The 22588-nt window shown below is 30.9% G+C and overlaps 1 protein-coding gene across 5 annotated transcripts in view; it reads right to left on the bottom strand.

Annotated features, from left to right (window-relative positions):
* Positions 1-22588, bottom strand: part of LOC129944201 (four and a half LIM domains protein 2) — a 230180-nt gene that overhangs the window by 89595 nt on the left and 117997 nt on the right. Inside the window, exon 1 of one of the 5 annotated variants that reach the window (XM_056053467.1) lies at positions 11061-11328. The exons of the other annotated variants lie outside the window; for them this stretch is intronic. The gene's annotated coding sequence lies outside the window, so the exon portion shown is untranslated. Of the gene's footprint in view, positions 1-11060; positions 11329-22588 lie in introns of those variants that run through there. 5 annotated transcript variants of the gene reach the window in all.

Genomic DNA, 22588 nt, shown 5'->3' with positions numbered 1-22588 from the left:
TTTTACAAAAAGCATTGAAGGAAGTTGTGCATACAATAAAGAATTCAAAGGGTAATAAAGTTCAGTGTTCAGTTGAATTAAAAGACATGATCAACTGTCATTTTGACAGAAGTAGACGTGACTTCATAGGTAGGGAGATTTTTCTTGACTCACTTTCCAGTCAACTTTCTATTAAAGTTTCCTTAATTGGAAGGCAATCTTTTGGCAGCTACCCAATCAGATTCTAGAAGCTTGCCTTACTTTCAAGTCCCATATGTCGTCTGAACCTGCCCAATGACAGCTGCTCAAATAGCGCGCTATTCAGAATGAAATCTTTTATTGTTATTCTACTTTTTCAATACATAATGAAACCGCTTTTCAAAAATCAAACCAAATCATATTTTTACTTCAGGTAGAAAATTATATTAGGATAAGTTGTATTGAAATAATTTTAAATTTTTTTTTTATTGCCGCTTGCTCAGTAGGCAATGTTTACCTTTATTTTTGTTTATCAAATGGCCTAATCTATAAATGCTTAACGTAACTGATAAGAAAGAAATTATTTTTCTAAATTTAACGCTTTAGCTACTTTAAATTGTTTACTTTTTGGTTTCGTCGTATTTACCTATTTTTTGCTCCTAACCAAACAAAGGAGACATTCATTTGAAATGACATCATCAAAATTATACCTTATCAATGTATCACCTATGCACGCATTAGTAGGAGCTGATTCAGAATTTCTTAAAAAAAAACCTTTTATTTTGACATTGAAATTTTTGTTGATTGATAAACGAAAATCAAGTCACATAATGGATATTGAAAGTCCGTAAAAGTTTAAATATAGGTAAAAACCATTTTTACCCTTTTTATCAAACTGTGTCTTCTTAGTCATGGGTTCGAAATTTTATATTTTTGTTAGGTGAACAACAATATTGTGAAGGTAATCCTGAAAAAAAACAAGTTAATTTGTATTGATTAAGAAATGAAAACGTTTTCTTTGAATCTTATCTTCTAATTTTGTTCAATATTGATAGATGATGTTATCCGAATTAAATTCTATATACATATATTCAAAATACGGACGTGCTTTAAAGTAGAACGTGTTCTAAAAAATTAAAAACACATGTCAGCCATATTTCCTTAAAGAACCAAATAAACCAAATTTCTATGATCCTCTGAAATCTTTTTTTGACAAATTTCAATTTCTCTTAAGTCAAGTGTTTTCACTTCACTGATTTTTCTTTTTCTAAGTATGAAGCTGAAATCCGCAACATTGAACAAATCGCCCTAATATCCACTGCGTGTTTCCCTTCTTATAAAACTTTCCAAATCCACTTACGAGTTATAATTGACTGACTAATACTCCTTATCAGAGTTTCTTCAGTTTTCATGGTTGTAAATCTCTTCTTTTTCTGACATGGAAAATCTAGCTCAGCATTTTAATTATAGAATAGTTTATTTTATAATGATTAATTTTATCTAAGATTATAAGATAATACCGCAAAAAAGAAAAACAAAACGTTTAAACTGATCAAAATATAATTGTATACATATAGAAGAAGGTAGTCTCAAGGGCCAAAGACGAGTGAATAGTAATTATTCACTTATCACTTTATCGGTCTTCGTGTGATGTTGTTCAGTATGTTTATATCAGCCCTCTATGTCCCTCATTTTGAAGACACAAAAAAATCTGAACCAGACAATTTTTTGTTTGTGAATTCGGTTCAAGGTTAAGTGCTTTTGATTTATCTTTTTATTTAAAGTTCTACATTGTGTCAGTTATTCTTTATTTAACACCCCAGAATTCTAGATTTTTTCTCAAAGTCCCCTTATTGAAAGTCTAAAGAAAGTTTGGTTTATGTTTATTTTTTATAACTTCATTTACACTGAGAAGCATCTTTTTTCTGAAAACGATGCCTTGTGTCTTGTGTCTTGTGCTTGTTTTTTATTACACAGAAATAATAAACTCAAAATAGTATGAAGTGCTTGGATTTTTAAATGTAGCCGAGTCTTGTCGATATACAGAGACGGATTCGGAAATTAAGGTCCAAAGGCTCTTTTGTTCGGATGCTTCCAACAAAAATATCCCTCTAGTGAAGAATTATCCAAGTTGTTCGAAAATAAACAATATTCTTCTCATTTTAAATTAAACAGCATAGAAATAGGAACAAAATTCCGTGGCAAAATGCTTAATTTCGACATTAAAAGCTCATTACTTATTATCATTTTTAGTTTGAACATTCTGGCGCCCAACGTAAACCCCCTTTGGAGCATTTTGAATAGTACGGTCTTGGTTTATTGAAATATTTAAAGAACACTGCCAGCTGATACAATTTAATTTTTTTAATTCATATCGTAGTGGGTAGGAGCGAGTGACACATTATCCAGCATTGAAATTGTCTTCTTTATGATTGTTTTCATTTTCTTTTTAATTTGACTCATCATTTCTTTAACATCAACTAAAAACAAAGTGAAGACCATTTTGTAACAAAAATAATAATTAAAATGTGTCGTTAGTGCATAAACGACAAATAACATGTGCAACAAAATATGTGTCACAAGAATTGTTGGTAAAATTAATTTTGAAACATTGAAATTTCAAAAATAAAAATGTATAAAATATTATCGATACCGTGAACGAGGATTTTTTTTTAAAGGAGTGTCATGGTCAATATTTATGAAAAGTAATTTTTGTTCACGAATAATATGATCATAAATTTTGTTCGAATCCTAATTATTTATTAAAGAAATGTGTATGTTTTTGCTTTTGTTATTATTCTCATGCATATTGTGAAGAAAAATAAGTTTAAGGTATGTAAATCCATATATTTGAACGTGACCAAGAAATTTATCAACTTAAAAATGACTCATTTCCTACCCAAATATTCAGATCAGGATTCACTTCTTAACTTTGTTAATGGGTTAAAACTGGCTCATTAATTTACTGAAGAATGTCAAAATATATTAAAAGCAGAATGAAACCTTTTAAAGAACGAATTGATCTTTTTTGTTGGTGTGTTACTTATGTGTTATATATTACAAAAACATTTTAAATTAAAGAACACAACGTAAGCTTTTTTTACTTCTTTAATATTTTTCAGAATCTGTACTAAATTCCTCTACACAACTGGTCCAATATTGCAAGTTATACTTCTTTTGTAACAGGCAACAGCTTAACATCGTCCTTTTAAAAGAAAGTGGAAAGCTTTCCATACCTTGGAAGTATCGTCTTAATCGTAGGCGGAACCGAACAAGACGTCATTCGCCGCATCGGCAGATCAAAGCGGTGTTGAAAGTTTGGAGGAAGAACTCTATTAGCTTAAGAACAAAGCTATGACTGTTTCGCACAAATGTCGAATCTGTACTTCTTTATGGGTGCAGCACCTGGAAGGTTACTTAAGCCATTACAAAGAAGCTGCAAACATTCGTGAATAGATGTCTTTGCAACATTCTAAGGATTTTCTGGCAAAACCGTATATCAAATGAGGCCTTAATAGACGGACAGGTCAGGAACCTATAGACTCTATTATACGAAGGCCTAAGCGGCACGCTTTGAAAAGGTAACGACTGAATTACAGGCCAAGCAATGCAGTGGAATCCGCTCACATAAGAAGGAAGAAAAAATGGACGACCTAGAAGATCATGGCGCAGGACAGTCGTGGCGGAATCAGCATCACTAGGCAAAAGTTGGAGGGAGCTGAAACATATTTCTGGAAACCGTACAAGATTGCGTGTAGGCGTAGTAGAGGCCCTTCCCTTTAAGAGGTCCCCAATGGACTTAACAGCTTTAAGGACCTAAGAAGGTTACCACAATTTAAAAAACTTGATTGACAAAACCATTTTTTAGCACATCAGAACTTATCTCTTAAACGTTAGTTGCGTTCTATTAACTAAAAGTTGTATAAGAAAAACCTTTCTTTTAAAATACGTTTTTTTTTTATATTTATTTTTTAAAATATTTTGACGAAAAATATTGGTTTAAAATAAAAATGGAACAGTCATGATTTTTTTTAATCAATCGTTCATAATTTTTTTTTTTGCAAAAAGACCTACAGAGTAGAAGGGTTTGGCTATTTAATGGTTTCTTTTTGATACTGACAGATGAAATTTTGTTAAGTTTTAACCGAAGTGAAGTTCTCACCCTGCTTTAAGCATATTTGGGTAAAAGTTGAGACAGATATCTTAGTCGAAAACACTCATGGTACCCATTCTAAGATGTGCGACGAGATTTTCGCTTCTGAATCCGAGCATATTATAGTCAAAAATTCAATTCCTCCACAGCGAGTGATAGTTTGGTGTTGATTGTGAAATTAGGCTGAGAACAATCGTATTGTTTAGGGCAAAGATCTTAATAGATTTCGAACAGAACCTAATAATCTTTCAACTCTGTGGAAAAATTGCTTTTTAGCCTGGATAAAATCAGTTGCAAAAAAGACCTTGAGAGTTCAAAGGGCAAGTAAAAGATTTCTACTTTTCATACAATTTTGACACATTAATGCTCGTCCAGATTTTACAATATTAAACTCAAAAAATAAAAAATCTATTAAATTTTGAATTTTCTATTTTTCAAAAAGATTTAAGTTCTAGTTTTGCCTTCAACCCTCTCAACCTGACGAATAAAAATTTATAAAACACCATTTTACAAATAAAAAGTAGAATTAATGGATATCTTATAGAAATTGTATACTTTTTTCTATATAAGAAAATAAAATACATTAATTATAAAGATTGCTTTTTTAATGTCAGATAATGTTGTCATAAAATATAACACTTTTCAGGAAGAATGTTTCTTTTTAAATCACATATTCACTTAAATTCTTAAGTCGTCAACTCAAAAGTGCGTCAAAATGAAACAAAAACAAAACACGATTAAACATATGACAGACACTTGAAGATTTACTGAGATACATATTATAATTAATGATCAAACACTCCTGCTAAATGATTTATTAATATTTATACAAAAAAAATCTTCACAATCTGTTCCCATAGACCATAAAATATTAAAATGTGTTCTAATAAAATTTAAACAAAAAATAAAAAAAACGACCAACATATAAATTTTATTATAATTTTTTGTTTTGTTTTATTCATCTGCACAGAACAGTTCACTATCATCATCATCTCCACCGGCATCACCACCCACCAGCAAAGTTTTAAGATACCAAAAATATTTTAAATCATCTGACAGAAAGAAAACAAATTTTTGACAAAACAAATTTTTATATTGTAAGCATTTATAACGAGATATAAATAGAGAAGCTTGTTATGTGTAGTGTTGGGTTGATTTCATAACTTCGTTGTTTTGACATTTGATGTTTCTAAATACGTCAAAGTTCAAATTGTTTATAGACAAGCCGAGAAAAAAAAACAAAACTGTCAAATATTTAAAATAAAATTGGTGTTTACTTTATTGACTGACTACAGGTATATGGTTTTGTTTAAACAAACAGGCAATTAAAAATTATGTTCTTAAAACACAAGCTGTCAGTTTGATATATTACAACTAATTATGCAACTAATTATTTGCTAAGGGAGGGTGAACAAAATTTTGAATCTCAGAAATTTGTAATGTTGGTATAAATAACCCTGGTCCTGTATTTTGTTAATGATCCATATAAATCACCAAATGAAAGTTTTTCGGTAAACTGACATCAGCTTTTGTCGTTTTTTTGTTTGCACTAATTATTCAACCACTAAATATAATCCTGACAGAAAGATGAAAGAAGTCTTCTGATAAGTTGTTTGGACAACATCTGATAGTAGAGAAAGGGTCACAATTTGTTTTTAATATAACATTGTACATTGATCGGAGAAATTGATGGACCTGTCAAAAGAAAATGTCAAGGGTTTACTACAGAAAACTTTAATCAAAATAAATTAAATCATTTTCACCTAATAAATTGGTGATAATTTCAAAAGATGATAAGAAATGATCAATTAGCCTTTAAGTTTCCCCTTTCTGAAGATCATTAAAGTTCTATTTATAAAAAAGTTCCAACCACTATATATCGGGAGTTTTTTTCTAAAGTACAATTTACTTTGCAAAATCAAAGTAAGAAAAATTACACCAGAACAACGTCTGCTAATTTTGGACACTGAAAAGTTTCAGTTTTTAAAATCAGAATCTTAAGAATAAATTACATTTCCAAATAACTTCCCAAGGCAAGTAAAAAATCACTGTTTAGTCCCGTTTACACAGTGAAACTGTCATCAGCAAAGTTGTCTTTAAATCCGATTTGAATTAGAAATGGTCACAAGGCGCGTCCACTAATTAATTTGTGATGCCAAACGTTTATTGATCGACTCTTTCAGCTTTAAACGACTTTTTGTGACATTACGTCAAATCTTAAGTCTATCGCGTTAATCAGCAACAATTAATCACTTATGACCCAACATTTAATACGCTTTTGACGAAGTGGGTCGAGTACCTTCAAAAAATCAAGCGCAGAGGTAATATTCCAGAAATTTGAAAAATTATATGACATACTATTTGACTTATAAAGCCAAATTTGTGGTTTGTTTTATTTTTAAAGAAAGAACTAAAAAAACACCCGATAAAACTTATGTTCTATGTATAGTTATAAGATACAAAAGTAAAAACATACAAATCTGCTTTATAACCTCATAATCTTAAATTAAACCTCCATTAAGTTTAACTAAAAATATTGAAAATCGAATACAATTAGAACTCCTTTTTGAAATATTATGTGGGTTAAGTTTAATAGAATAAATCATATTAGAAGCATTTGCACTTATGGGGTAGCAATAATCTCCAAGCTTATTTATTTGAGTTTGAACTAAAATACTATTTTCTCCGTATATATTTTGTGGCTCTCCGAAAAGGACTTATGAAATTGGGACACACTTTAAAAGGTGTTTCGATATCAATTTTAAAAACATTGGTTTTATCTTTGCTAAACTAAACTTCAGTTTATGTTATTCATAGACATTTTAAAACTATAGCCTGGAGTCTAAAAATGCTTCCAAAAATAGAAAACTAAATTTCTACCTAATCTGAATGGAGCCTTTTAAATAAGATGAGAACGATTTGTATAAAAGGTGTCGATTTGAGAAAATTACTTTCAAGTTTATTATTGACCTTGTAAATATTGAAGATCGAAATTCAATTAAAGGTTTGCCGATATTGCCAGAAAGCAATGGCTATAGTCATTGTAAAAGGCAAATAAAGCAGTGCTTAAAATTTTTGCAAACATCACTTAATGAACATCATGATAAGTTCACCATATTCTTAAACGAAATTCTAAATTCAAAGCCTTTATGATAGGAAAAGACGTTCGTTGTCATGACCGAATACTTATAAATTTGGTAACTTATTTTTGAGATGAGTTTCCATTTTGAATTCGAACATGAACCTATAGTTGTCGAAAGAAAAAAGAAGAAGTACGAATTTGACCATTCTACAAAATTTTCCAAACACTGTCGAAATTATACATTTTTTTGAAATTAGAGACGCCAAGCTACAAGCTTTGATAAAATCAGACTGTTCTTTGTAATTATAATTCCCACCTTGGAAAAATTAAGTATTTTAGGGCTTTCTGACCTACCGCTTGAGAATCACTATTCTATTAAGTTAACTCTTACAGATTGCTTTTAGCTTCATACTAATCAATTAATTTATCATTTAAATATTGCTTGATAACATTCCTTTCTAGGCTTATATTTAAATATAGTTCAAATTCATTAAATGCTTTTATCCATCTTGAAATTGGTTCATTTAAAGCATAATTAAATATATGATATAGTATATAAAACAATTGTCTTGATCTTATATATCTTTGAGGAACATACAAATTGAATAGATTAAGTAAATCGAAGAATTTTATGTGGTAAGACAATATGTTATCATGAACAATTCGCCGATGTTTTAAAGAGTTCAGAGTTCAGTTCAAGTACATCTTGTAAAATAAGAACAATCAAATCTAAAATCCATTTAATTTGTCGAACTTTAAATTTTGTAAAAGACTTTTGAACTTTCTCAATGCGATTTTTTGAAACTGTATAGTAAGGATCCCATACAACTGAAGAATATTCCAAATAAGGAGGGACAAGAGATATGGATTCGAAAATTCGGCACAATTTCTTTTAACAAAGTCCAACATTGAATTCGCTTTAGCAATAACATTATCCATGCACCCAGAGAAATTTAGTTTATCAATTAATATTTCACCGAGGTCCTTTATCTCCGAAACTCTACATAAGACGACGTTTGAAATATTTAAATTATAATTAATAATAATATGACATCGAAAAACAGACATACATATAACTACATACATTGATGTTAAGCGAAAGATGATTAAAACTAACTACCAATCGTTTATAGTATCAATATCATTCTGTATTAATACACAATCATAGATACTTTTAACAGTTGCAAATATTTTAAAATCATCCGCAAATAATAGACCATTTGTAAAATTCAAGTATAATGGTAATTAATTTAGGTAATTTAAAAACACCAATGGACCAAGATGGCTCTCTTGTGGAACACCAGATGGTACATATATTGTTTTTGTTGACAGGGAGTTTAAAATGTTCACAGTTTGATTTCTATTAACTAAATAGCTTGAAATCCACTTGAGAAAAGTTGAATGAAAACCGAATCTACAAGAACAAGAAGTGGTATATCAAACGGTTTCCGAAAATTAGTATAAATTACGTGAACCTGAAAACCAGATTCCAATGTTCACAGTTTGTTTTCTATTAACCAAATAGCTTGAAATCCACTTGAGAAAAGTTGAATGAAAACCGAATCTACAAGAACAAGAAGTGGTATATCAAACGGTTTCCGAAAATTAGTATAAATTACGTGAACCTGAAAACCAGATTCCAATGTTCACAGTTTGTTTTCTATTAACCAAATAGCTTGAAATCCACTTGAGAAAAGTTGAATGAAAACCGAATCTACAAGAACAAGAAGTGGTATATCAAACGGTTTCCTAAAATTAGTATAAATTACGTGAACCTGAAAACCAGATTCCAAGGCATTTGCCAAATGTTAAGCAAAAAGCGAAAAATTAGTTTTAGAAGATCTACGAATTCATGTTGACATGAAGAAATAAATTCTTTAACATGAAAATAAATTTTGTTTTTACAATCAACTCAAAAATCATTCAAGTTATCATATTCTCGTTTTAAAAAACTGAAATCATTACAACGAAATTATTTAATTGAACTAGAAACAGCATTATTATACATTCTTTAACTTAAGCCTATCGCTTAATGATGAATAGTATTTTTTACAATTGGAAATAAAGATTCTTTAACTTCATAGTCTATATTATTATTCTGAGTATTCTCAGAATCCTTTGGCACCTGAGCGCGAATAATATAAAAATATCTAACTCTACAATTTTATCAAGAACCGCTAGACTCGTTTTTTTCGTAAGAAAGAGAAATTCGTAAACAAAATTATCAAAAATTGTGTTTAGTGTCTGCAATAGAATTCATATTTTAAGTCTCTTATCTCTATGAATACCAAATCAACATTCTTCTATCGACACACCAACCAGATCAAATTAAAATACTTTACAGAATTAATAGAGATTTAATTGGAAATATTTTTGTTTTTTGTGCGGTAAACAACAAATGGGTGTTTCCCTAGACACTCAATAATATGACACACAAACCATAAATTATGTATAAACTACATATGTACAAAAGTATGTACCTCCATTTTTTTATGTGTCTGGATTCTCTGATGGAGCTTTTTGCATCATAAGCTTTAAATTGAGTGTTTATATCCCCATCAGATTTTGTATTTTTTTTTTGTTGGCAATGGCCATGAAATTGAAATGGCCGAGAAGAATTAAATGAATTTTTGTTTGGGGATGCTGCGCCTTTGCGTTTCTTTGGCCAAAAAGGGTTCATTTCATCAAAAATTAAAACAAAGTGACTCATCCGTCATGCAGGATGCTAAAACAAAAACACAGAGGTCTTTAACCTTAAAATTCTCCAGAGCATTATTTGTAGAGATCAATACTTGCACAAAAATAGTTTTTTGTCTTTCAACTGATAAATATCTCCTAAGAAGACATTCTTTGCTTAAATGAATGTCTCATCAATGTCTCACTTCGAAATTGAACAACTTCTTCTACCGAAGTCAACATACATATTATTTAAATCTTATCGCTTGGCAATTTCCTGACCTGAAAACTAAAAGAAACGTAATTTTGCTACCCTAAATAGAAAGGTCTAGCAAAAACAAAACAACAACAACGTTTAAGACAAAAGAAACTTATGGATAAGCAAAAAACCCGCTCTATAAAGACATTTTCTACGCGTTGTCATCAGCAATTCTCTAGAACGCGTTGCACTTCATTCACAGCAAAAAAAAACAACAAAATGCATTTAGAATAGTTGAGCCTATAGGCAGTATGCAGCTCTTCAACTGCAGTAGGTACATGCATTATAAACTTTTCCCTTTGTTTGACGGATATATTTTTATCCAGAAGATTGCCACAGTATTTATTCATGACAAGTGACTATCAGCTTCAGCTTCAGCAGCAGTTTTTGTTTTACTTTGCTATTTTGCCTCAAGTAAATACACAAGTAATGATATCTCGTTGAAGAGAATGCAGCAGCTAAGCTAAAAAAGCTAGTTAGCTAGTTACACCAGTTTAATTGTGAATCATGAAGTATTTCCGCCGCGTTGAACCGAATCAAAATCACCTACACACATCTCAGTCTAATTCAATAAATGTGCATTTGATTCCTTCAAATTCAAAAGCCCCAGTCCAGTCAGTCTCAGTTGCAAGCATCAACCAAAGGAAGCGACCTTTGTAATTGCACAAAACAGCGATTTAATCTAATCAATCTTTCAACTGACAGTGCACATCAAAGAGAGCACCGAATGTATGTAAATTATTTATACACAAATAAACAATCAAGCAAAAGTGTAAGCGAGTGCTCTCTCGCAGTTTTAATTAATCAAATTATAATAAATTAATTTTCGCGTTTTGTGTCTTCAATCGAAGAAACCAATTTTCTTGTTCTTCTGACTGAAGAGCAAATTATTACAAAACCACTCAATTCGATGAAAACAGTTATTCACTGACACTTATAGTATTTACAACACCAATTTGTATCTTCTATATTAAATTCTATCTATTGCGTTGCACCACTGCTGGATGTGAATTTATGAATATCATTCGACTTCCAGAGACATCCAAGAGACGCTACCGTTTTTGTTTTTAGTTGCCTTGCGAATTTTTCAGATACCCGACGACAACAACACAACGCGGCAAACTATACTAAACTTCGACACAATTGACAGTCGACACGATGCGGTGGTGGTGGCAACGACGCGGCTCAAGAACAGACGCCAGGCAACGTCCAATCTGCTTCACAATCAAATTCTAACTGAGACTGAACTGAAGGCGCTCTACTCGGATCGGCGGCGCTCCAAAATGACAAAAAGCAAACCCCAATACGATATTTTTCCCCACATGGTCGCATTTTAATCGGTTGGTTCGTATGTCTCTACTTTGTCGAGTACAACACGATTCTAGATACATTCGGCCGGTTTGTGTATATCGCACAACGAGCGACGAACGAGCTACGTCATAGTTATAGACTGGCCTTATCTTTTGTTTGCCGACATCACAGAGAGGGTTTTCCTAGCCTGCCGCCATAAACTTAATACGTAACCACTAGCCAGTCAGTCCCAATCCCATCAATACAGTTCTATAGTGCTAATACTACAGATACAGCTACAACTAAAGAAGGCACTGGCCTTTATGGGGGAAGCTTTGAACTTGAAGAGAATTCTCCATCAGACTGTGAAACGTAAACAACATTTTGATGGGATAGAGATACTCGTAGATATTTTGAATCTGACAGATGCACAACATAAGAGAAGGTACATATTGGCATAGCGTTTGGGCTGAAAATTTCAGATACCAACCATACCAACGACGAACGCAACGAGAGAAGTCTGCATGGAGTGTAAATATTGAGCTTTCGAAGTGTTTCAGTATATTTCAGAGGGTTGAAGCTTTTTCTTTGTGTTGATTTGTAAACAAAAACAAAAGGCTAAAACGGACCAAAATGTAAGCACATAGATATGGGAAAAGAATAAAATATAATACAAAATACAAGCAGGTGTTGAGTGTTTGCGGATTTTTATAAATTACTTTTCATGCTCTTCTGGACATGATGAGATTAATCTTAAAAATATGAAATACACCACACTGGGTCGCATACAGTTGCAGTTGTGGTTGGTGTTTAAAAAAGGTTTTTTTAAAAGTGTCCCAATATCAACGGAAAGTTTGAAGAAAGTTTTGGCAACCTTTGACAAAATAATTTCGGACTCATTAAAAATTGTATAACTCATGAATATTTTAGAAAATTTTGAATGTTTCATAGACGCTGGCGATAAAATTGCAATTTTTAGATGAGTTTTGGTGGCCGCAATTCAAATCCTACTACAAAATTAATGTATCACTAATAATATTATTATTAGTTAGTCTATGGTATCACGTAGGGTTTTTGAAAAATAAGTTTTTAAAAGAAAAAAAAAACGCATTTATACGGCTTTTTGAGGCTATCTAAATTTATGAAGTTGCTTTTTTCAATAAAATTCACAATGGTTTCTCAAATCTATAATTCCTTTTTTCCAAATTCAATAGAATTCTATAATATTCAAAAAAATCTTCATAAGTTGCTTCACTGTCAAACATCTTCAGTTTGGTCTATAATTTAACCACAAATCGTCTTACAAACGAACAACGCTTGCAAATTATAGAATATTATTATCAAAATGCGTGCTCTGATCAGAAAGTTCATTGCGCGCTTCTTCCATTTCATGGCTAGTTTAATCAATCCACTGAGCGGTTATTCGGGCTAGTGTGACTAAATCTCGCACCAAATTTACTTTGTTGGACATGAAAATACCAACACGCTTACGTAGAGTGCAAACTGAAGAAAATATCGCAGCTGTATCAGCCAGTGTTTATGATGACCATCAATTATCGATTCGTCGCCATTTGCAGCAATTGTTACTCTGCCACACAACAATGTGGAAAATTGTGAAGAAGGATTTAGGTGTGATACCTTTTAAAATACAGCTGGTACAAGAATTGAAGCCGAACGAATTACTGGTAAAATTTTTGGTGAATGGGTTCTTGGAATGTTGGCCAAAGATCCACTTTTTACCGAAAAATTGTGTCCCAACAACGAAACTCATTTTTGGCTAAATGGGTTCGTAAATTCGCAGAATTATCGATTTTGAAGTGAATGCCAGAAATATTGCAAGAGCTACCAATGCATGCAGAAAAAGTTACAGTTTGGTGCAGTTTATTGACTGGTGGCATCATTGGGCCGTACTTCTTCAAAGATGATGCCAATGGTAACGTAACAGTGAATGGTGAGCGCTACTGTAAGATGATATCCAACTTTTGTTTGCCCAAAATGCAAGAGCTTGACTTGCATGAAATGTGGTCTCAAGAAGACGGTGCCACATGCTACACAGCACTCGCCACAATGGACTTATTGAGAGGCGAGTTCGGTGAACATTTTATTTCACGTTCGGGACCGGCAATTGGCTGCCTAGATCGTGGAATTTAACGCCTTTAGACTATTTTTGTGGGGCTTTGTTAAAGCTTATGTCTATACAGAAAAGCCCCTTCAATTGACGCATAGGAAGACAACATTGAAACATTTATTCGTGAGATACCGGCTGAAATGTTGAAAAGAATATGCCAAAATTGGATTAAGTAGATGGACCATTTGAGGGGCAGTCAATGTCAACATTTGCATGAAACAATCTTCAAACATTAAATTATATGGACAGTGATATCGATTCAAATAAAGATTTCATGCCTTTGTCTGCATTTTATGTATTTTTGTTTTTGAAAAACTATCCTATAGCTTTTAAAAAATCACCCTTTATAAAAAACATCCTAAATTAATGAACATTTCCAAAACCTAGGTACGATACTGAAATAATTTAAATTGTATCTATAAGAAAGGGATTTGTACTTTGTAAATTCATCATACAGTTCATTGTTAAGAAATATTTTGAGTTTTCACAAAATCTTAAAAACACAGTTTTTGATTTTTTAAAGCAGTTTTAAATAAATATTGGTTTGTTTGTGTGACATAAAAAAAACGTAATTTTGTCGACCAGTTGCCTTACTCTGTATTTAGTTTCAAAAGTCAATTCTATTCGAAAATGTTTTTCGTTCCAAATTTAATTTCGTACTCTGTAAGATATTCGAAAAGGTACAAATACTACTAAATAATTTTCCCCTTTTCGAATTAGTTCTTTCGAGTATCGTATGAAATATTCTCAAATCGAGAAATCATAACAAAACAAATTTTGCAGTCAGAAGATAATTTTTATTTCTTAATAAAGAGTTTATGAAATCATTATTATCATAATACAAGTAAATGCATTCAGTGGCTCTTTGGATGAATATCGAAAGCAATGAAGAAAATTGTCCGTTTTAGAAAGCTTTTGACATTCGAAAACGACAATGTAAATTTCATTCTATTTTCGAAATAGAGAGTGCATAATGTTCGTTTTCAGAAATTTTAATTTTCGAAACGAGAAACAGAGTAGAGCCGCAGTGTCGTTTAAATATGGTTGGTGAAAATCTCGAAACAGATTACTTTTGGAATTATAATGTTGAAGTTTTCCATTTGTTTTCTTATCAAAACATAAGCTAATGTTGTAGGCAAAAATGTTTATACGATGTAACGTCTTAGTCCTTTTGACACTTTTCTGACACATACTGTTTTTTTAAATATCAGATAGAAACTTTAAAACTGTCAAACTTATCGGTTCAGGCTGCGTTTAGTTCTCTCGTTTTTTGAATTTTGACATCAAAAAACCAATAAGCAACCCCTTAAAGGAATTACAGTAGGGGAAGGGAGCCATATTTATTTGAATATTTTTTTCAATTCGAATAAGAACTTAAGGGTGCAGTGAATCATAAGCCTAAAAGTACTCAGATAAGAGTTTTATCATCGTTTTTTTTTTTTCTGAAAATTTAAATTTAAGTTAACCAATTTTGTTGGATCTTTAAATTAACAGAACTCGTTAAGTATCTTTGGTCTAGTCTTTGTTTTGTCTACTGGAAGGTGCACTTTCTTTCTTACTAGAGAGCTATAAAGATAGTTAAGTACTTATTATTATATTATTCATTCAAATATTTTGCAATGGTTGAAATCTTATCTTATAGGACGCATTCAATTTGTCTCAATTGGTAATGTTGTTTTTACATCAGGAGTCTCTCAAGGTAGTCACCTGGGACCCTTACTTTTTTTAATTTTTATTAATGACATGTCAGATATTTTTCTTAATTCTCTTAGACTTTTTTTTGCTGACGATCTTAAGTTTTATAGATGCATAAAACAAACTGATGATTGCCTCCGCTTGCAAGATTACTTTAACATGCTTATTCAATGGTGCAAGAAAAATCAATTATCTTTAAACGTTTCAAAATGCCAATGTTTTTCATTCTATCATTCTTATTATTCTACTTTCTTCGAATATAATATTGGCAGTAGTATTCTTGAAAGAGTCAATGAAAAGAAATGCAAATTGTTCTTGACCTCAAACTCAATTTTATCAAACATGTTGAATATATTACTGCCAAAGCTAACTCCATACTCCAGACTTTTCAGACCCTTATGCTATTCAATCTCTTTTTTGTGCATATGTAGGATCTATTTTAGAATATTGTTGTGTGATTTATTTACTTATTTTTTGCTTTTTTTAAAATATTAATTTAATTTTAATTTTAAGTAGTCTGTAAGATAATTAATGTAATATCTGTTTGATGAATAAACTAAACTAAACTAAACTATGTTTACAAATATTTTGTTTTATTTAGTAAATAGTGACAAGTTTTCTTAAAATTATTAGGTTGGACGTTGCAATAATTTACAATGAACGTTGAGAAATCTTCTCAACACGTTTTATCAGCCATCTTGGCGATGTCAACTGACAATGGCACATTTGTGATTTGACCCTTTGGGAAATTTTTCGTTGACAACCGTAAAGGATCGATGTTTTGCCAGCCGAGGCAGGTATTTCAGGTATTTTAGCAACGTTGTGTTCCCCTGTTATTTTATTGCAGTACAAATGAAGTCCAGCTGGATATTAAAAATGATTTTATTTTTAAAAATTTCACACACAAAAACTTACTTCAATCTTTAAAATTAATTTAAGACTCATAATCCGTCTCTTTTAGCTATTTAAAAATGTTTGTTTGTAAAAAATCACCATCCTTCCAATTTATACCAATTTTATCCGTGAGAGCTACGAAACAACTATTTGTATAACCAATTAGTTGATCTATTGATTTAGTGGTATTAACTAACTTAAATTCATGCTCTAGGGATGATGCACCTTGAAGAAATAAAAGAGTAAATTGGATAGTGCCGAAAATTTACTATCAACTATTAAGTCTCTAAAATTATATTTGTGTTTTCAAAATGTTGCCGATGTGAAACATTTTGAGGCAAATTGTATACAAAATATTTATTCAATTAAACGCACATTGGATGTCTTCATCTTCTTCGTCGTATTTTTGTTACCGCTCAAAGACGAACTAAATTGCAAATAATACAAAAGTAATTTGGTTTTATTAGCATTTAACGTTGCAAAAATATAATAAAAACAAAACAAAAGAAAAAGACGAAATGGCAGAAGGCAGATATAATACTTTCATCTTTTTTTGGAATCTTTTGTTCAATTTCGTATCGTCTTTTTTTCGTCGATTGTAGATTTGTAATCAAAAAACTCTCTTACAAATGAATTCAAAAAATATGCGGCAAATCGGCTTTTTTTATTGTTTTGGGGGAACGCAATGCTTTTGTATTCATTGTTTCGCATAATATTGAATTATTCTCAAATAAAAAAACAACAAAACAAAACATCACATATTAATAATGTTTATCATCAGAAAGAAGGCTTTTGTATAATTCATTGAAGCAACATACTGCAGAAAAAGAAATGTACCTAATGTCAGTATGTTGAATATAAATTAAATTCATATTGGATTCAGATAAGGAAATATTTCATGTGATTTCATTGCCCTTGACACAGGAGTATGGTTTGGTTTGGTTTGGCTTGATGTCATAAATGATGTTCAGTAGTGCGCGAGGCACCTTCTTTGTTTGGACAGTGACAATATTTTGATGGGCGGTTGTTTGTGTCTACTTCTATAGTTCTAACGAAACACATCACCGTCAGTAACAGTATCGCCCCATGATGTGTCACTCAGATACGAAAATGACATTAAATTATGGAAAATATGGCGAATATACTCGTACTACGAATAGCTTCATGCTTTGCTATCGTTGGAAATATGAGCTGAGCACTAAGCAGTCAGTACCTAAGTAGTATAAATTTACATCTAAGTTTGTCTAGTTAGTATAGAAGGCAATTCTGCAGAATATGTCAACATCGTGGTGAAATTTATGCAATATTCAAAGTTAGGAGTGACAGTGCCACACGTGTAAAATATCACTCATATTCTTCTTCATCGCTACACAAAAAGAAAATGATCATTTGAGTAAAAATGTATTAACATTAGAATAGTTAAAGTATTGTATGAATATATTGTTTAAAATCAAAGTTTAAGAACTTATTGAATAGTTGAATGATTTGAACTTATAGAACCTTACACATGATGTTTAAAAATTGGAAATACAATTAGAGCTTTTTATCTTTAACAATAATTTTAACTTTGGCAATAAAAAGATTTGATTTTGAACAGACCGCTTTTTGAACAGCTGTTATCTATCAATAGTATAGTAGGGTTTTACAAGAATAACAAAAACAATATCCGCAGTATGAATACTGCCGATAAAAGTTAAATTAGAATCTTACTACGGATGGGTTTTGACGTGTCTCGAATGGATCTTATGTAATTTCGTTCTTAAATGTTAGTACGATTGATATTGCAGTTGTATCTCGATGGCAGTGTTCGTTGAGTAGTTGTGCATTTGGAATCTTGTGTTTTCCATTGTTAATGAAAATGGACTAACTGGGCTTATTTTGCAAGAGAAAAAAATAGAAAAGATAGTTTAGATTATATAAATCTTTTTGGTGTTTCCACCAAACAAAAAGATGATCAAATGATTAATTTTGACAGCACTTTATAAAATACGAATGGTGTTTCTTATGAAGTGCAAGTGAGATAGTTTGATTCGTGTTAAACAATGAAGAACTGAATAGTTCAGCACCATATAAGAATGTGCTACCTGCTCCATGTGCAATTTTGTTTTAATTTGATTAAAACAAAACTATATTTTTTGTACCAAACATACAAATAAACACACCATAATGCATTTTCTATAAAACCAACTCTTCCACACAGGTTTTTCTTCAAAATGTTTTGTTCATTTCAACTCGATTCAAGTATATAAAGAATTGACCGCAATTTCTCACTGTACTATATATTCAATACCAAAAAACGTGGCTAATAAGTTTTAAAATTTGATAAGATAATCGTAAACACCTACACCGTCATTACTGGTAGTAGAATAAAACAGGCTTTTACAAGCACCGAAGTTCTAAAAATTCACTACAAAAATGGTGAACATTTTGCAGTCACAGCTTACGAAATTGACATTTGTCGTCGTCCTTCTCCGCAGCCAACAGTGGAACTGGTGGAAAAATTTTAATTGTTGGTACAGTCCTAGTGATTTTCACATCTTATCACAGACCGTGAACGTCGTATGTCGATTCTTCGTAAATCTTTTTAATAAGCTCTTTAAAAAATCTTTAAAAGTTCGAGAACTCAAAAGTCTTCGAAAAGTAATCATCTTCGATGATTAAGTATTTGAAATGCATCAAAATTAGTGTTCACGGAAAAATTACCTTCAGTTGTGAAACCCATTTTCACCAGAGAACCTATGTCAATAAGCAGAATAGTCGCATTTGTGGCTTAAAAAAGCTAAGAATAACTTTTAAAAATCATCTCCATCCTAAACTTGTACCTGCTTCGTATGTTGTTTAGACTAGCGGTACGCTAAGTTATGCTATGATTAATGATTTGTTTGCTTCTAAAGCAATAAAGCAATCGTAATTTATCAAAAACATTATCCTAAACGTGTCATTTCTCGAATGCGTAATCATAATTATTGGCAACAGTGATCTTGTGATTAAACACCTTAAGGTCTCTGCCAGTACCACACAATCAATTCAAGAACTTCAACTATGCAAATAGGTTAGAAAATTTGAATTGAAAGGATATGCCTAGTATTATTTTTTACTATAAATTATTTCTTAAAAAAATTATATTATTAGTATTGAAGAACCCTGTTCAATGTTCAGTTTTCTTCTTCAATTCTTTTTTAAAACTATGGAAATAGACTTTTATAGAGAAAATACATAAGTACTCGTACCTATGTCTATCTGAACAATAATTGATATTGAAACAACCCACATATAAATTTATTTAATGACAAATTTATTGGCCATTGAATTTTCGCTTTCTTTTGATCCTAAAAATATTTCAAAATCATATTCGATACATACAAACAACAAAATTGATCCAATTTTAAATAAGTATATAAAATAAAATAAAAGATTTCTTATTTCACGTTTCATTTTTATTTAAAGGAAAATAAGAATAAAAAAGAACATAACTAAAATTAATGAGTCAATTAACATCTGGTTAGCTATTAGTTTATTAACCGCAATCGTTTTTATGATTAGAAAAAATAACACGTGCTATTTTTCTTATAATTTAAAGGGCCACAAGAAATATAAATTGGCTTTTTGTGTGTGGCCATAAAAATTGAGAAATTACAGAATTTTATGTTCATGTTGTGGATGCTGATGATGATGAGGTCAATGAACAATATAATAATCATAATTTTAACTCGCACCTGTAGATCTAAAATTAAATTTTCTACTTTGAAGTACCTTACAAATTATGTAGTAATTTAATTTGTTTGCTATTGAGATTGAATGAGTCCAATTTTCAACTACCATTTGAAAGTTTTAATTTCATGTAACAAGAGATATAATGAGGTAAGATAGATTTTGTTGGCTTACACTCAGAACTAAAGTAAATAATTGCACGATTCAAAACGAACAAATAATTGTAACAATAATTTTACAAGCTTTTAATTTTGTTTTCTTATAAATAATTCTTTTAATTCTGTTTATATGATATAACAAAATATAAGGTCAAACACCTTAAACTGATTCTTTGAAGAACTCTTTGAATCGTATTAAAAATTAAGTTCGTAGCAACAAACAATTTACATTGTTCCTCACTGTAATTATTGACTCATTGCTATTTTCTTGAAAAACAGTTCTAGTCACTTATAGAAATAAATAAGTCACACAAATTACAGACAAAAAAGAAAAACTAAAACAAAACAACTGGCGGTGGCAAATATTAATTGCGCAAGAACTATAAATGACAGAAGGCGTACACAAAGTCAAAATATCATAAATCATCTTTTTTGTATTGTTATAATTATAATAAATCAGCTACTAACAAATATTTTCAATTCAATAGTGAAGAAAAGAGGAGGTGTATCATACAGCACTACATTTTCAGTTCGTATATAAGTCAATGAATTCATTTAAAGTTTACATATGTCTTATGATTATATGTTTGCAGTTTTGTGTTGATTATGTTATTTAATCTAAACTTATTAATCTCAAGATTTTGAATAAGATTTGCAAAGAAAGAATTTTAAAATAAAAGAAATTTTTTAATGGATATCAAAATACTACTTTTTTCAAAATAATAAGGTCTCGGCCAACAGGCCATTTTAATACAGCTTCTAACCAGAATTTTACTAGTTTCACTCATCCTGTATATGTAAGTAAATTTTATTGTATGTTAAACGACATCCTCGATATTATTGTACAATATTTGATATTGCACAATATTATTAAGCATCTAGGAATAATATTGCAAGATTGTGCAATATAACAGAACAGTAACATTTTTTTTCCAAATATTATTGAGTCAGCTTGTGGAGAAAAAAGCATTTTTGAAAACGGTTAATTAGTTTTTGAGAATACTTAAAACGGAAACGAAATAACGGTTCTATAGGGGTACCCTCCTGGAGCAATACAAAAATATTGTTTATATATTAAAAGACACCAAATTAAGAATAATACAAATTTTTACTGTTAACTATAGTCTTAAAAAATGAAAAAAAAACCACTATCGCGAATCGGCAACGGACGGAATCGGGCAACCCAATTTTTTCGACTTCTATACCATCGTAATGTCATGTTTGATTAAAATCTCAAATTCGTAATTTTATACCAATGTAAAGCTTGCCATATTCCAATATGTCGCAAGTAAAAAGTGAACAATATGAAAAATTACTTTCAAAATAAAGGGAAAGAGATCACGAGGCTTATAAACAGCAAGGAATACAGATATTTTTAGTTCCTTGCGCACCAATTATAGAAAAGTTATTTTGACGCGATGCAGTTTCTTAGAAACTTGGAGGAACCATTTACGTTTGAAGCAGCATCTATAAGGAAAGCATCATTCAGCATGTTGTTTGCATGACACAATTATCAGCTTTAAACTAAATTATTGTATTAAATATTGAATATTTGTGCAATACTTTGCACAATAAAATTGAGCGTCTAGGGACCGCTTAAAAATGTTATACATTGATTATTGATTCATAGAAAACACAAACTGTTGGTCTAATTATCAAATTTGTGAAGCACTCTCCGATATTCTGCACAGAACCATTCTTAAGAATCAGTGGAAACATCAACTTGAAGTGGGTGGCGTACGAATGGTCGACAAAAAAAATGTCGACTGGCCAACTGAAAACTTTACAGACTCTTAAAATGTCGACTGAAGTTTGATCGACAAAAAAAAAGTTGCCCATTTAAATGTCGACTATAAAAAATGTCGACTGAAAAGTTGTCGGTTAAAATGTCGACTGTTGTAAAGAAAAAAACATGAATGTAAGCTTTAACAGTTATCTGAGATTTCACATGCATGCGGCGAATGTAAACATTAACAGTTAACCGAGAGTGACTTGTTGATCGACAGTGACAAAGTGAATGAAATCGTACCCAACCCACTTGAAGTACATTAGTTTTAGCAGATAATTACATAAAATTTTACAGAAAGGACTTTTATGAAAATTTAGTGATGTTTTTTGACTTGTGACTTAAAGGAACTATATGACTATTTCATACTCGAGATTTTAGTCAAACTTTACATTACAATTGAAGAGAAGTTGGACAAATTGTGTCCTGTGATTCCGCTCTCCGTCTGTCTGTCTGACCTCAAATTTATAGCCTAAACAATTAGGTTAATTGAGTTCAAAGTTTGGATATTAAGGTTTTAAAAAGATTCTCTTTGGTCAAAAATTGAATATTGTTATTTTCTCAAAAACGGCCATATGTATTTAGCGTCTTTCAATATAAAAATATACATACTTGTGCATTGCTTCGGAACTGTCACATTGTTTTTTTTAATTTCAAAATGCCATTTAACGTGTGTTCCGTAAGTGATAGTTCATAACTTAATAGAGTTAGTGATAGGTCAGGTCACAATCTAACAGAATTTAGAATGTTGTCTGTAACGTATGTTTTAATGGACATTTTAATGTTTTTGGACATTTT

Source organism: Eupeodes corollae, chromosome 2 (genome assembly GCF_945859685.1).
Source record: "Eupeodes corollae chromosome 2, idEupCoro1.1, whole genome shotgun sequence".
Taxonomy (NCBI): domain Eukaryota; kingdom Metazoa; phylum Arthropoda; class Insecta; order Diptera; family Syrphidae; genus Eupeodes; species Eupeodes corollae.
This window is presented reverse-complemented; position numbering and strand designations above follow the sequence as displayed.